The sequence below is a fragment of the Schistocerca americana genome, chromosome 3 (genome assembly GCF_021461395.2).
Source record: "Schistocerca americana isolate TAMUIC-IGC-003095 chromosome 3, iqSchAmer2.1, whole genome shotgun sequence".
Taxonomy (NCBI): Eukaryota; Metazoa; Arthropoda; class Insecta; order Orthoptera; family Acrididae; genus Schistocerca; species Schistocerca americana.
Window position 1 is genome coordinate 958,838,739 of NC_060121.1, and position 13,978 is coordinate 958,852,716.

The window sequence follows — 13,978 nt, forward strand, 5'->3', positions numbered from 1 at the left end:
AATGTTAAGATGGTATCAAGGAAGAAGTTTGGAAATTGGAAATTTGTGGGACGGTCTTATAGGACCAAACTGCTGAGGTCATCGGTCCCTAATCTAACACAATACTTAATTAAACTAACTTACTCTATGGACAACACACACACCCATGCCCGAGGGAGGACTCGAACCTCCGACGGGGGCAGCCACATGGACCGTGACAAGGCGCCTAGACCGCGCGGAAGAAGTTTCTGAGACTAAACGCACTGCATTGTACAGAGCTGGGAGGGGAACTGAGGACTATAAATAATCATAGTTCGACGCTGAGGGTCGGTCCACGAAGTTTTCTAAGTAGGTTCACACGGGATATACTGCGACTTTCTTCGAGTGTCTGACAGTTAACATTTTTCAACATTTGTGTTACACTGTCTCACCAGTCAAACTAGTTGTGACTATTCACAACTGCTTTCTACGTACTCTTTCGATTCCCACTGTTAGTCTGGTATGATACGGTAGCCATATACTTCATCATAATTCAAGTATGGACTGCTCACGTTTTTATGCAACACCTTTTGTTGGTATACTGTAGTTTCGCAGCATTCTACCAATGAACGAAGGACTGTCATTTGTTTCAGCGCGCACTTGAGCGCGCATCGTCGTCCCACTCCACATATCTACGTATTGTTACTCCCAAATACAGTATTTATTTGACATGTCTGACTCCTGTTGTGCCTCATCATTCCAGTAGTCTAAAGATGAGGCGGAAAAGTTTCGTGAAGAACTCAGCTTCGCCCTTCCTCATATTAAGAGCAAGTGTCAGTCTTTGCACCTGCCTGATTGTCGTGTACAACAGAATTATCTGCGGAAATCCTCAGATTGGGACTAATAAAATCCGCTAAGTGAATAATGTATGACATGAATTAGCAACGTCCCCCTTACGTTCCCTTAGGGTACACCAGACATTATTTCAGTGTTTTGGATGTCTCTCCATCCAGGATAATGTAATGCGCCCTGACTATAAGGAAATTTTCTTTAGAAGGAAACAAATCTCTGCAAATAACCCTAAAGGCTAGAAAAGAACATGTCGTTGAAGAAAGCACTCAGTGTAACAACTGCAACTAGCTGATTTACAAGTCACAGATGACGTATCATTTGGAAAGAAGCAAAACATTTGCTTGAAACAATATACGAGGGGCGTTCAATAAGAAACGTAAAACATTTCTTTCTCGGACAGTTTCGGTTGCAGAAATGCGAAATTTGCTATCGAACATCGTGGAATATCCCCGCTTCAGCCCCTATAGTTACATTAAATTCCGGTAAGTGGTGGCGCTATTATGCACCTTCAAAATGGCGTCTGTAAAGAAGATGCATTCCAGACAGAGAGCTGTCATTAAGTTTCCTTTGACGAAAAAACAGAGTATCGTAGATATTCATAGGCGCTTACAGAATGTCTACAGAGACCTGGCAGTGAAAAGAACAGTGACCGTTGGGCGAGGCGTCTGTCATCATCGCAATTTCTTTCTTTTTTCCGCGTCATCAGTCTTCTGACTGGTTTGATGCAGCCCACCACCAATTCCTCTCCTGTGCCAACCTCTTCATCACAGATTAGTAGCACTTGCAACCTACGTCCTCAGTTATTTGCCGGGTGTATTCCAATCTCTGTCTTCCTCTACAGTTTTTGCCCTCTATAACTCCCTCTAGTACCATGGAAGTAATTCCCTGATGTCTTAACAGATGTTCTACAATCCTGTCCCTTCTTCTTGTCAGTGTTTTCCACATATTCCTTTCCTATCCGACTCTACGCAGAACTTCCTCATTCCTCTCCTTATCAGTCCACCTCATTTTCAACTTATGCCTGTGGCACCACATCTCAAATGCTTCGATTCCCTTCTGTTCCGGTTTTTCCAAGTCCATGTTTCACTACCATACAACGCCGTGCTCCAGACGTACATTCTCAGAAATTTCTTCCTCAAATTAAGGCCTATGTTTGATACTAGTAGACTTCTGTTGCACGAAAATGCTCTTTTTGTCAGGGCTAGTTTGCTTTTGATATCCTCCTTGCTCGTCCGTCATTGGTTACTTTGCTGCCTAGATAGCAGAATTCCTTAACTTCATCTACTTAATGACCATGAATACTGATGTTAAGTTTTTCGCTTTCCTCAGTTCTGATACTTCTCATTACTTTCGTCTTTCTTCGATTTACACTCAGTCCATATTCTGTACTCATTGGATCGTTCATTCCATTCAGCAGATCATGTAATTCTTCTTCACTTTTACTCAGGATAGCAATGTCAGCAGCGAATCCCATCATTGATTTCACTATGATTTGCAATTTCATTCCAGAACCTTACTTTTAATTGCATCATTGCTTCTTCGCTGAACAGATTGAACAGAAGAAGGGATGGACTACATCCATGTCGTACACCCTTTTTGATCGGAACGCTTCGTTCTTGGTCGTCACTCAAATTCCCACTTGTCTTTCGTGCTTATTGTATATTACCCTTCTCTCCCTATAGCTTACCCCTATTTTTCTCAGAATTTCGAACATATTGCACCATTTTACATTGTCAAACACTTTTTCCAGGTCGATAGATCCTATAAACGTGTCTTGTTTTTTTCTATAGTCTTGCTTCCATTATCAACTGCAACGTCAGAATAGCCTCCTGGTGCCTTTACCTTTTCTAAGGCCAAACTGATCGTCATCTAGCACATCCTCATTTTTATATACAGGGTGGTCCATAGATCGTGACCGGGCCAAATATCTCACGAAATAAGCGTCAAACGAAAAAATTACAAAGAACGAAACTTGTCTAGCTTGAAGGGGGAAAGGTTGACGGACATCATTTTCAGCATTTATTGCATTAATGTGGTAGTTACAGGTAATCACGCTGTAACAGCATGCGTTCTCAGAAATGATAAGTTCACAAAGGTACATGTATCACATTGGAACAACCGAAATAAAATGTTCAAACGTACCTACGTTCTGTATTTTAATTTAAAAAAACCTACCTGTTACCAGGCGTTCGTCTTCAATTGTGAGCCATATGTTTGTGACTATTACAGCACCATCTGTCAAAAAGCGAAAAAAGTGGTACAACTAAAGCATTCATATTTCTTTACGTACTACACGAATATGTAATAAAAATGGGGGTTCCTATTTAAAAAACGCAGTTGATATCCGTTTGACCTATGGCAGCGTCATCTAGCGGGCCAACCATAGCGCCATCTGGTTTCTCCCTTCAAGCTAGACGAGTTTCGTTCTTTGTAGTTTTTTCGTTTGACGCTTATTTGTGAGATATTTGGCCCGGTCACTATCAATGGACCACCCTGGATATTCTTCTTGTCAGAGATTTGGATGCATGAGCTGTTAAGCTGATTGTGCGATAATTCCCGCAATTGTCAGCTCTTTCAGTCTTCGGAATTGTGTGGATGATATTTTCCAGAAGTCAGATGGTGTGACCCCAGACTCATACATTCTACACACCAACGTGAATAGCCGCTTTGTTGCCACTCCTCCCAATGATTTTAGAAATTCTGATGGAATGTTATCTATCCCTACTCCCTCATTTGATCTTAAGTCCACCAAAGCTCCTTAATTTCTGATTCTAATACTGGATCCCCTATCTCTTCTAAATCGACTCCTGTTCCTTATTCTATCACATCAGACAAATCTTCCCCTTCATGGAGGCCTTCAGTGTGCCCTTTCCACCTATCCGCGCTCTCCTCTGCATTTAGCAGTGGAATTCCTGTTGCGCTATTAATGTTACCACCCTTGCTTTTTATGTCAGAGAAAGTTGTTTTGACTTTCGTGCATGCTGAGTCAGTTCTTCCAACAATCATTTCTTTTTAGATTTCTTCACATTTTTTAAGCAGCCATTTCATCTTAGGTTCGCTGTAGAATATTTATTTAATTCCTCAGCGACTTGTATTTCTGTATTCCCGAATTTCCCTGAACATTTTTGTACTTACTTCTTTCATCGATCAACTTAAGTATTTCTTCTGTTACTCCTCCTTTCTTTGCCGTTACCTCCTTTGTACCTATGTTTTCCTTTCCAACTTCTGTGATTGCCCTTTTTAGAGATGTCCATTCCTCTTCTACTATACTGCCTAATGAGATATTTGTCATTGCTGTTTTAGAGAACTTCAGGCGTATCTTGTCATTCCTTAGCAATTCGGTATCCCACTTCTTTGCGTGTTGATTCTGCGTGACTAATCTCTTAAACTTCAGCCTAATGTTCATTACTACTACATTGTGATCTGAGTCAATATCTGGTCCTGGGTACGTCTTAAAATCCAGTATCTTATTTCGGAATCTCTATCTGACCATTACGTAATCTAACTGATATCTTCCTGTATCACCTGCTCTTTTCCAAGTATACCTCCTCCTCTTGTGATTCCTGAACAGAGTATTCGCTTTACTAGCGGAAATTTATTACAGAACTCAATTAGGATTTGCCCTCTCTCATTCCTTGTCCAAAGCCCATAGTCCCCCGTGACGTTTTTCTTCTACTCCCTCCCCTACAACTGCATTCCAGTCCCCCACGACTACTAGATTTTCATCTCCCTTTATGTACTGTATTACCCTTTCAGCATCGTCATATACCTTTCATCTTCACCTTGCGACGTCGGCATGTATACCTGAACTATAGTTGTCGGCGTTGGTTTGCTGTCGATTCTGACAAGAACAGCCTTTGCCCTAGCTTTCTTTTCATATCGAATCCTACTCCCGTTATACCATTTTCTGCTGCTGTTGATACTACCCTATACTTATCTGACCAGAAATCCTCGTCTTCTTTCCATTTCACTTCACTGACCCTTACTACATGTAGACTGAGCTTTTGCATTTCCCTTTTCAAATTTTCTATCTTCCCTACCACATTCAAGCTTCTGACATTCCACGCCCTGACTCATATAATGTTATCCTTTCCGTGGTTATTCAATTTTTTTGTAATGGGCACCTCCTCCTTGACAGTCCCCTCCCGGAGATCCGAACGGGCGACTGTTACGGAATCTTTTGCCAATGGAGAGATCATCATGACACTTTTTTCAGCTACAGGCCACATGTCCTGTGGATACTCGTTATGTGTCTTTAATGCAGTTGTTTCCATTGCCTTCTGCATCCTCATGCCGTTGATCATTGCTCATTCTTCCGCCTTTAGGGGCAGTTTCCTATCCAAAGCTCTAAAGAGTGCTCTGAACCTTTTTGACAAGGCCATTGGCAGAATGAGGGTGATTTCTTACGCCGATCTTCGGCCGCTATGCTGATTATTAATCAAAACTCAAGCAGTGTCGAGTTTCGAACCAAAGACTGAGGACGTTTTGATTACTAATTAAAGACGCCACACCTACACTACGCGTGCAGACCTCCCATGCTCTTCTGGGCTTGCAGGCCACACACATCTGTGTGACTCCTGCGTTGTTGGAACGTGAGAACACTCTCATTCGAGGTGATCGACGGATCACAATCAAACACCTCGCTTCTCAACTGGACGTCTCTGTTGGTAATGCTGACGCACTCGACCATCAGTTGGGGTACTCAAAGGTGTGTGCTCCCTGGGTTCCTCGCCACGTAACAGAAGACTAGGAAGAACAACGAAGGATAGTTCAAATGGTTCAAATGGCTCTGAGCACTATGGGACTTAACTTCTGAGGTCATCAGTCCAAATTCAAATTCAAATTGCTCTGAGCACTATGGGACTTAACATCTATGGTCATCAGTCCCCTAGAACTTAGAACTACTTAAACCTAACTAACCTAAGAACAGCACACAACACCCAGCCATCACGAGGCAGAGAAAATCCCTGACCCCGCCGCGGGAATCGAACCCGGGAACCCGGGCGTGGAAAGCGAGAACGCTACCGCACGACCACGAGATGCGGGCAATCATCAGTCCCCTAGACTTAGAACTACTTAAACCTAACTAACCTAAGGACATCACACACATCCATGGCCGAGGCAGGATTCGAATCTGCGACCGTAGCAGCAGCGCGTTTCCGGACTGAAGCGCCTAGAACCACTCGGCCACAGAGCCAGCGAAGGATCGTTTGTGCAGAATTGCTTGAGTGTTACGAGGCTGATATCGACAATTTTTTTCCCGAACATCGTCACAAACGTTGAAACATGGGTTCATCACTTCGAATCGAAAAGTAACGGCAATCCACAGAGTGGCGCCAAACCACCTCTCCCCTCTCACCTTCCATCTATTTGGTCCAATGCTCTCCGGGAAGCAGTACCTGGGTAATGCGGAGGTTCTTGATGCAGCAAGTCGTTGGCTCTAATGTCAGCCAGAAGAGTGGTGCCATGCGGGCATAGAAGCCCTCCCATTAAGGTATCTTAAGACCGTCGCACAGAACGGCGTTTATGTTGAAAAACAGAGTTTTGTGGACAAAAGAGTGGGGAATGATATGGTGTGTTGGAAGCCTGATTAAAACCGACCTGCTTTCAGAAAAGAATGTTGCATTACTTGTGAACGTCCTTCTTAAGTTAACAAAAACAATATTTACAGAGTCATATTTTCCAAAACATAATATGCTGTGTTGTCGTTCGTTCTTACTTTGTTCGTAATCTGAGTATTAATGTGGAGTTTCAGCAAAGTGATTGAAACACAGTGGATCATAACAGTATACACACTTGAGAAGAGCAACATCTGGTAGTGTTACGCCATTTCCGATCTGTCCCTACTGCAGCAGTAAGTCGCGCGGGATTAGCCGAGCGGTCTAGGGCGCTGCGAGTCATGGACAGTGCGGCTGATCCCGGCGGAGGTTCGAGTCCTCCCTCGGGCATGGGTGTGTGTGTTTGTCCTTAGGATAATTTATGTTAAGTACTGCGTAGGCTTAGGGACTGATGACCTTATCAGTTAAGTCCCATAAGATTTCACACACATTTGAACATTTTTTTTTTTTTTGGAGTAATAAAATATCAAAGACCACAGTGACGACACTATCAAATGACCCAGCAGAAATATCAGCTTCGTAGCTAGATATGTATTTCAGTACAGAAAGCTGCTTGTAGATAACAGAGTTAAGACGGATGATGATATATTGACCACATGCCTGTGCTTATGCAGTCGTCAGATTGGTTAACCTTCAGACATCGGTTGTACACAAATGCAGGGTTTTACTGATAAGTGTTGGGCGGCAGAACAGACACGCCTCCTTATTCTAAAACCGTTTTTAATCGCTTTTAGCCGTTCGATCCGGAACACTTTCTGGCTACAGCTACTCACCAGAAACACTGTACAACAAGAAAACCCAGTATAGTGTACCACAACCGACTGCAGATGGAAAACAACACCAAAGTGAAAGGCAGACCTTATTCGTCGTCTTCCTGTGGCACTGACTATACATCTTGTCCCATTAACAAAAAATGGTTCAAATGGCTCTGAGCACTATGGGACTTAACTTCTGAGGTCATCAGTCCCCTAGAACTTAGGACTACTTAAGCCTAACCAACCTGAGGACATCACACACATCCATGCCCGAGGCAAGATTCGAACCTGCGACAGTAGCGGTCGCGTGGTTCCAGACTGTAGCGCCTAGAACCGCTCGGCCACACCGGCCGGCGTCCCATTAACATTCAGGGATATGACAGCAACGCTCATTTGAAATATACCCTTTTCCGAATGTTTTCCGAGACAGAACACATTTAATGTACATTTGATCTGGGCTAGTGTCCGCCCCCGGTAATTGAGTGGTCAGCGCGACAGAATGTCAATCCTAAGGGCCCGGGTTCGATTCCCGGCTCGGTCGGAGATTTTCTCCCTCGGATACTGGGTGTTGTGTTGTCTTAATCATCAGCATTTCATCCCCATCAACAAGCAAGTTGCCGAAGTGGCGTCAAATCGAGAGACTTGCACCCGGCGAGCGGTCTACCTGGCGGGAGGCCCTATTCACACGACATTTACAGTTATCAGGCCTAGTGGAGCGCATGATGGGTGCTGCTGTCCCCATTAGAGAACGTGCAGATGCACTCACACAAGCAACACAACATGTTCTCCCAAGAGTGCACAAATGCATCGAAGTTTGTAACAACAACTACTGAACATATAATAAATTTTTTCTTTGCAATTTCGATGAATTTACGTACGTAATGTTTTAATTTCATTTCCTTTTATTTTCGTGTAATTATGTTAAAGAAAATGTAAGCAACTTTAGATGTGAATAGTAGTATTTATGTCAGATTTCAAGCAATACTATAACAAAATTGAACTGTAATCCCTGTTGAATCTATTGTAACATGTTTGAAATTATAATTGTGCGCCTGGTCCATGCGTAGGCAATGTATTAAGATATGTGGAATGTAAAACGTTTAGTGAATACCCTATCTGTAGGGGAGCGGAAAAAGGTGGATGGCAGGTGAGCGCGGGAAAATGCACACGGGCGCGGCACGGCTTAACGGGCTCAGCAGCGGTACTAGTCGGAGTTGGGCATCGGTCTGAGGAACACGTACCGGGAGGAGGCTATCCTGGAAAAAGTGGTTCCATTGAGCCTCGGATGTGCCGTGTCCGACGACTATACAGCATGGCTATATTCTAATGGCACTGGATTGAAAAGGATTACGACGCCAAGAAGAAGCAAAGTGCCGCTACAGCAAAAGCCATAGCTGTGATTGTATGTGTGCTATGCGTCTCGCCATCTCGCCGCCCGCCAACCGCCGCATCGACTCGCACAGGTTGAATCTTTAGAATTGTATTCGTGTGGACCAGTGTTAATTTTGTTCCTGACTGTTCAATAATAACTTAACTTTTACCAGATTTGTTCTCTCAATGAATTATCCTAATCACTAACCTAGACAGGGTTCTTTCCACATGTTGTGCAATCCGAGTGTCCCGAAATGAAGATTTAAAGTTTATGTTAATTAGGATTAACTGCAGACCTATTTATGCTAGAATGAATCTTAATGAGCTTTATTGTTAATGAAAATATGAGTAAAGAGCAAAGGTCTGACAGAGTACTAAGATAAATTTGGAATTGACTTAGTAAGGAAGTTTAATTGATTTGAGACACAAATAATGGTAGTTAAATGAGGAAGTAATTGGACAATAAGAGTAATAATTCATATTTTTTAAATCTTGAGTAATTAATGCTTCCAATAGTTAATGGTTTCAACATTGTGATCATAACAGTTTCAGGGTCCCCCCCTCTTTCACTCTTTTCTTTTCTATTCATTTAAATTCTGAAGTGATTGCACTGATTTGACCAGCAAAGTTAAAGTCAAGATAAAACCAAAATTTATCAGTGTTTTACTATTATTAAAATTGACATTGTATGTGTGCGTGTCAAAAGTGCTATTTCTAGGGTGACCTATGTCCGATTTCAGTCGGATCAATAGACAAAACGCAGTGCGTAGTAATCATTGTAGTGTAATGTTGTGTATTTATAGCTTGTTCAAACTAGTAAAAAAAGGGAAAATCTTAATTCAGTAGATTTTTCTGGCACTAAAATCCACCATATAATACAGTATTACTACGTGTGGTTATGCTTGTACGTACATCTACTTGTACAAGGGAAAAACTCACTCAATGCCTAATTAGGCTGGCGACCATATTATTAACTATTAGTAGCATCTGCAGTGTACGTTTCTTACCTGTCCTAATGTGTAATTGCGCTTATACTTGCTTGACGTATCATTGTTGTTACTGACTGGGTATAAGTCTGATTTTGCTTCCATTTAGGTACACGTGGTCAACATATGTACTAAAATCCTTTCTTAAAAAGGTGAAGCCCGTCAACTTATCATAGAACAGGCTTTAAAGAGTTAACGTACGCGAGAGCGTGGGCGTTACAAGTTGACGGTGGGATATTCGAACATTGATTGTGAATTGTACAAGAGCTGTAACGTCATGGTGTATGATGATGCTTAGAAGTGAATGTGTTAAAAAGCATATTTGTCAATTGAGATTTTGTAGAACGCATATTGTAATGTTTACTAACTACTGCACATGTGTGCTTCCGTAAACCTGACAATGTATTGAATAATACAGAAAATAAATAATAATATACATTAAATGTGTCCTATTTCGGAAACCATTCGGAATGGGGTATATGTCCATATGAAGTTTTTTGCTTCAAATCATTGCTCCTATCATATTCCTGAATATTGACCACTCCTCCTGGGACACCCTATATAACGTCACGACACTGACGGAAATAGCAAGATTATGCCGTAACATACTCCAAACAGCTAAGCTTTGTTTGCCTAATTCAGCACGATGGTACTCTTGCACGTAGCTTCTAACCGCTCCTTCCATCCATTCGAAAAAAAATAAAGCAGTACTTTAGTTCGTTCTCCGACTGTCAAATGCATCGATTTCGCACTGAAACACAGGGTGTCAAAAAAATAGTCGAGTATTTTGAGACGTGGTAGTAACCATCGAAAGAAGAAGAAAGCTATGGAAGAGGTGTGTTTCACACTAGCGAAGATGAACAACTGCTCATAGCTCTTAAGGTATGCATTTTGGAACCTATGTTTGCTGGACATTTTTTCTTATTTTGGTCCATACTACCCCCTCCCAAGTTTTGAAAAACAAAGTGCTAACGGAGAGAGAGATTGTTTCACAGCACCGAAGATAAATAAGTTCTCATATCTCTTTTAGAGCCCACGTTTACTGGACTCTTTTCTTGTTTTGATTGTTACTACCATCTCTCAAAATATTCGACACCTTTTTCTAACTCTTTCATATTTTTCATTTACGCCTTGTTGTTGTATACTTTCGTCTAGACACTGTGTGCATATTTGAATGCAAGTGGACACACTCCACTGTCGCTAGCTCTTATCTCCAAATGTAATCACGAGTTTTAAATAAAAATCACGGAAAATAAACGCGTGAAAAATCGCAGTACTTACAGAGACTCTATGGTAGACACAATAAGAGACACTCGACAACCCACAGAGCACTGATCGCGTGTGACACAACACGGCGAATGCAGGATTCGACATTATCTGTGTGTCCAGCTGAGACGACCCTGACCCTGCGGTCGATAACCCGCTGGCCGCCAGTGACCCAAGGCGAGAGGCTCACAGGGATGGATGATTCCAACGGAAAGCTCAAGCCCACAGTCTGACATTTATTTAACACTTTTATTTAATTTTATTGGCATTTGGTATACGCACACTGACGGAAAAAATAACAACACCAGGAAGGAGCTGCGAGATATAAACAAACGTCTGTAGGCGTGTTTCCACATTTGAAAGATGATCATTAAAATTTCGCGCCACTATGAGGATGCGTATCAGGTTTGCTTTAAATACACGTCGTAACGGTCGTGAGCATGTTACCTTTGAGACTAGTCGTGGTGAGTTGGTGTTAGTCAAGAATGCTTTTAAGGTGGCAAAGACACAACACTATCGACACTTCACCAGTTTGAACGAGGTCTTGTAATAGGGTTACGAAAAGCTGGATATTCCTTTTGCGATACTGCACAAAGGCTTGGCAGGAGTGTAGCCACTGTACATGATTGTTGGCAGCGGTGGTTTCGAGAATGTACGGTCGCAAGAAGACTGGGCTCCGGACGGCCATATGGAACTACCGAGAGGGAAGACCATCGTGTTCGGCGTATGGCTCTAGCGCATCGTACTGAACTTATAGCAGCAATTCGAGCAGTACTTGGCACCACAGTGACACAACGAACTGTTACAAATCCGTTACTTCAAGGTCAGCTCAGAGCCAGACGCACTGTAGCGTGTTTTCCACCGACCCCAAACACAGCCATCTGTAACTTCACTAGTGTCAAGCGAGAGCTCATTTCAGGGCAGGGTGGAGGCCTGTTGTGTTTTCTGATGAAAACGGGTTCTGCCTCGGTGCTAGTGATACCCCTGTGTTGGTCTGCATGCTAGACACTTTAAAGGCACATTTTTAGCCATAGCATGTAAATCTATTTTTTTTTTTTTTTTGTCAGAGAACCCTGTTTAATAAAGCATGAAAGCCAATGCAAGTTATCTTGTGCGCAGTCGCATGTGATCGCTGGTGACACACAGAAAGGATGTCTAGTCTTTTGTTAATTACTTCTTCTGTTATCTGTTCTGGAATGGAGTCGAGGGAGAGCCCCGCGCGTTAGACTGGCCGCTCTAATTTAAACTCTTTAATTTTATAAAAAGTCACTGCGTACTGCAGGGCGCATACTCGCGCATACTGGTAATTATATAAGGAAATTTACACTGCGCACGGACGAGATACCAACGTGCGGATAATCAACATATCACTAGTGATTAGACCGAGCGAGGTGGCGCAGTGGTTAGACACTGGACTCGCATTCGGGAGGACGACGGTTCAATCCCGCGTCCGGCCATTCTGATTTAGGTTTTCCGTTTTTTCCCTAAATCACTCCAGGCAAATGCCGGGATGGTTCCTCTGAAAGGGCACGGCCGACTTCCTTCCCCATCCTTCCCTAATCCGATGAGACCGATGACCACGCTGTCTGGTCTCCTTCCCCAAAACAACCAACCAACCAACTAGTGATTAACATTGTATTTCCAATGTAAGTAGCACAGTGCACTTCAGTAGTTATAGTTATGATTGACGCTATTGTGATATCATTATTTGTTTAATCCATGATCCTAAAATTTCAACATTATATGTAAACTGGATTTTCAGTATTTATCTCATTTTAGCTCAGAAATAACGTGGCCCACGAACCTCCTTCTAACGGCGACGAAATTCTCAAAGTATATGTCCGATGCCACCTTATCATGGTTTAAATATATTAACTGATTTTTAAATATTTCCATCCATCTCAATTCAGTTCAACAAAAATTATGAAAAAAAACAATATAATATAAATAATCATATTTACATATATATGTATTTATTTATTTATTTACAACACACTGGACCTACACCTGGAGTAGGAGCAATCTCGTGGTTATCCCACGCACCCTGATGCAAGTCTGTACGCCAGTCTCGTGATTCGACTTGTTGTGCTGCCATTAATGAACATCAGTCCAGGGGGTGTTTTCCAACAGGATAATGCTCGCCCACATACCGCTGTTGTAACCTAACATGCTCTGCAGAGTGTCGACATGTTGCCTTGGCCTGCTCGATCACCAGATCTGTCCCCATTCGAGCACACACGAGTATGGAACATCATCGAAAGACAACTCCAGCGTCATCCACAAACCGCATTAATCGTCCCTGTACTGACCGACCAAGTGCAGCAGGTATGGAACTTCATCCCACAAACTGACATCCGGCACCTGTACGACACAATGCGTTCACGTTTGCATGCTCGCATTCAATATTTTGGCGACTACACCTGTTATTAAAGTACCAGCATTTCACATTTGCAAGGGCTTATCTCACGTTTACTTTAACCTGTGACCCTGCAACGTTAATCACTTGGATATAATACCTAGTTGACTGCATTCCCGAAATTTCATTACTGTAAAAATTTTTTTGTGTTGCGATTTTTTTTCATCAGTGTATATGACAGTCAGCTCCGTGTTACATTAGTAGCACATCACTTATTACAATAAATTTCTGTTAGTTCATACAGAGTATTGGGGGTCGAGAAAAACACCCTAATTATAAGGTGAGAACGGAGTAGGTTGTCTTGGATACAGCAAAGTTTTGTAATTAACTGCACTCAGAAATGCACAGTTTTAGAGTTACGCTCACAAAACGCCAGCCAATCACCGATGAGGACGCTGAAGTGTGTGCAGTTTAACCAGCTTGCCCCAACCGATACTTGTTGAGCAAGAGAGCACAGTTAATAATTAAATTATTTGAAGATATTTTTTCTACATGATCAGTCACAAGTTGGACGTAAATTTCCCGTGCTGTTTACTTGGTATATCTTGACTGTCAGTGGCTGGCCGCTGAGGCTTCAGTCCGGAACTGCGCTCCTGCTACGGTCGCAGGTTTGAGTCCTGCCTCGGCCATGGATGTGTGTGATGTCCTTAGGTTAGTTAGGTTTAAGAAGTTCTAAGTCTAGGGGACTGATGACCTCATATGTTAAGTCTCATAGTGCTCAGAGCCATTTGAACCACTTTTTTTTTTTTTTTTTTG

At 42.4% G+C, this 13,978-nt stretch overlaps 1 protein-coding gene across 1 annotated transcript in view; it reads right to left on the bottom strand.

Annotated features, from left to right (window-relative positions):
• Positions 1 to 10,876, bottom strand: part of LOC124605850 (insulin-like growth factor-binding protein complex acid labile subunit) — a 155,279-nt gene extending 144,403 nt beyond the window's left edge. Inside the window, exon 1 of the mRNA XM_047137783.1 lies at positions 10,822 to 10,876. The gene's annotated coding sequence lies outside the window, so the exon portion shown is untranslated. The remainder of the gene's footprint in view (positions 1 to 10,821) is intronic.
• Positions 10,877 to 13,978: the final 3,102 nt, after the last annotated feature.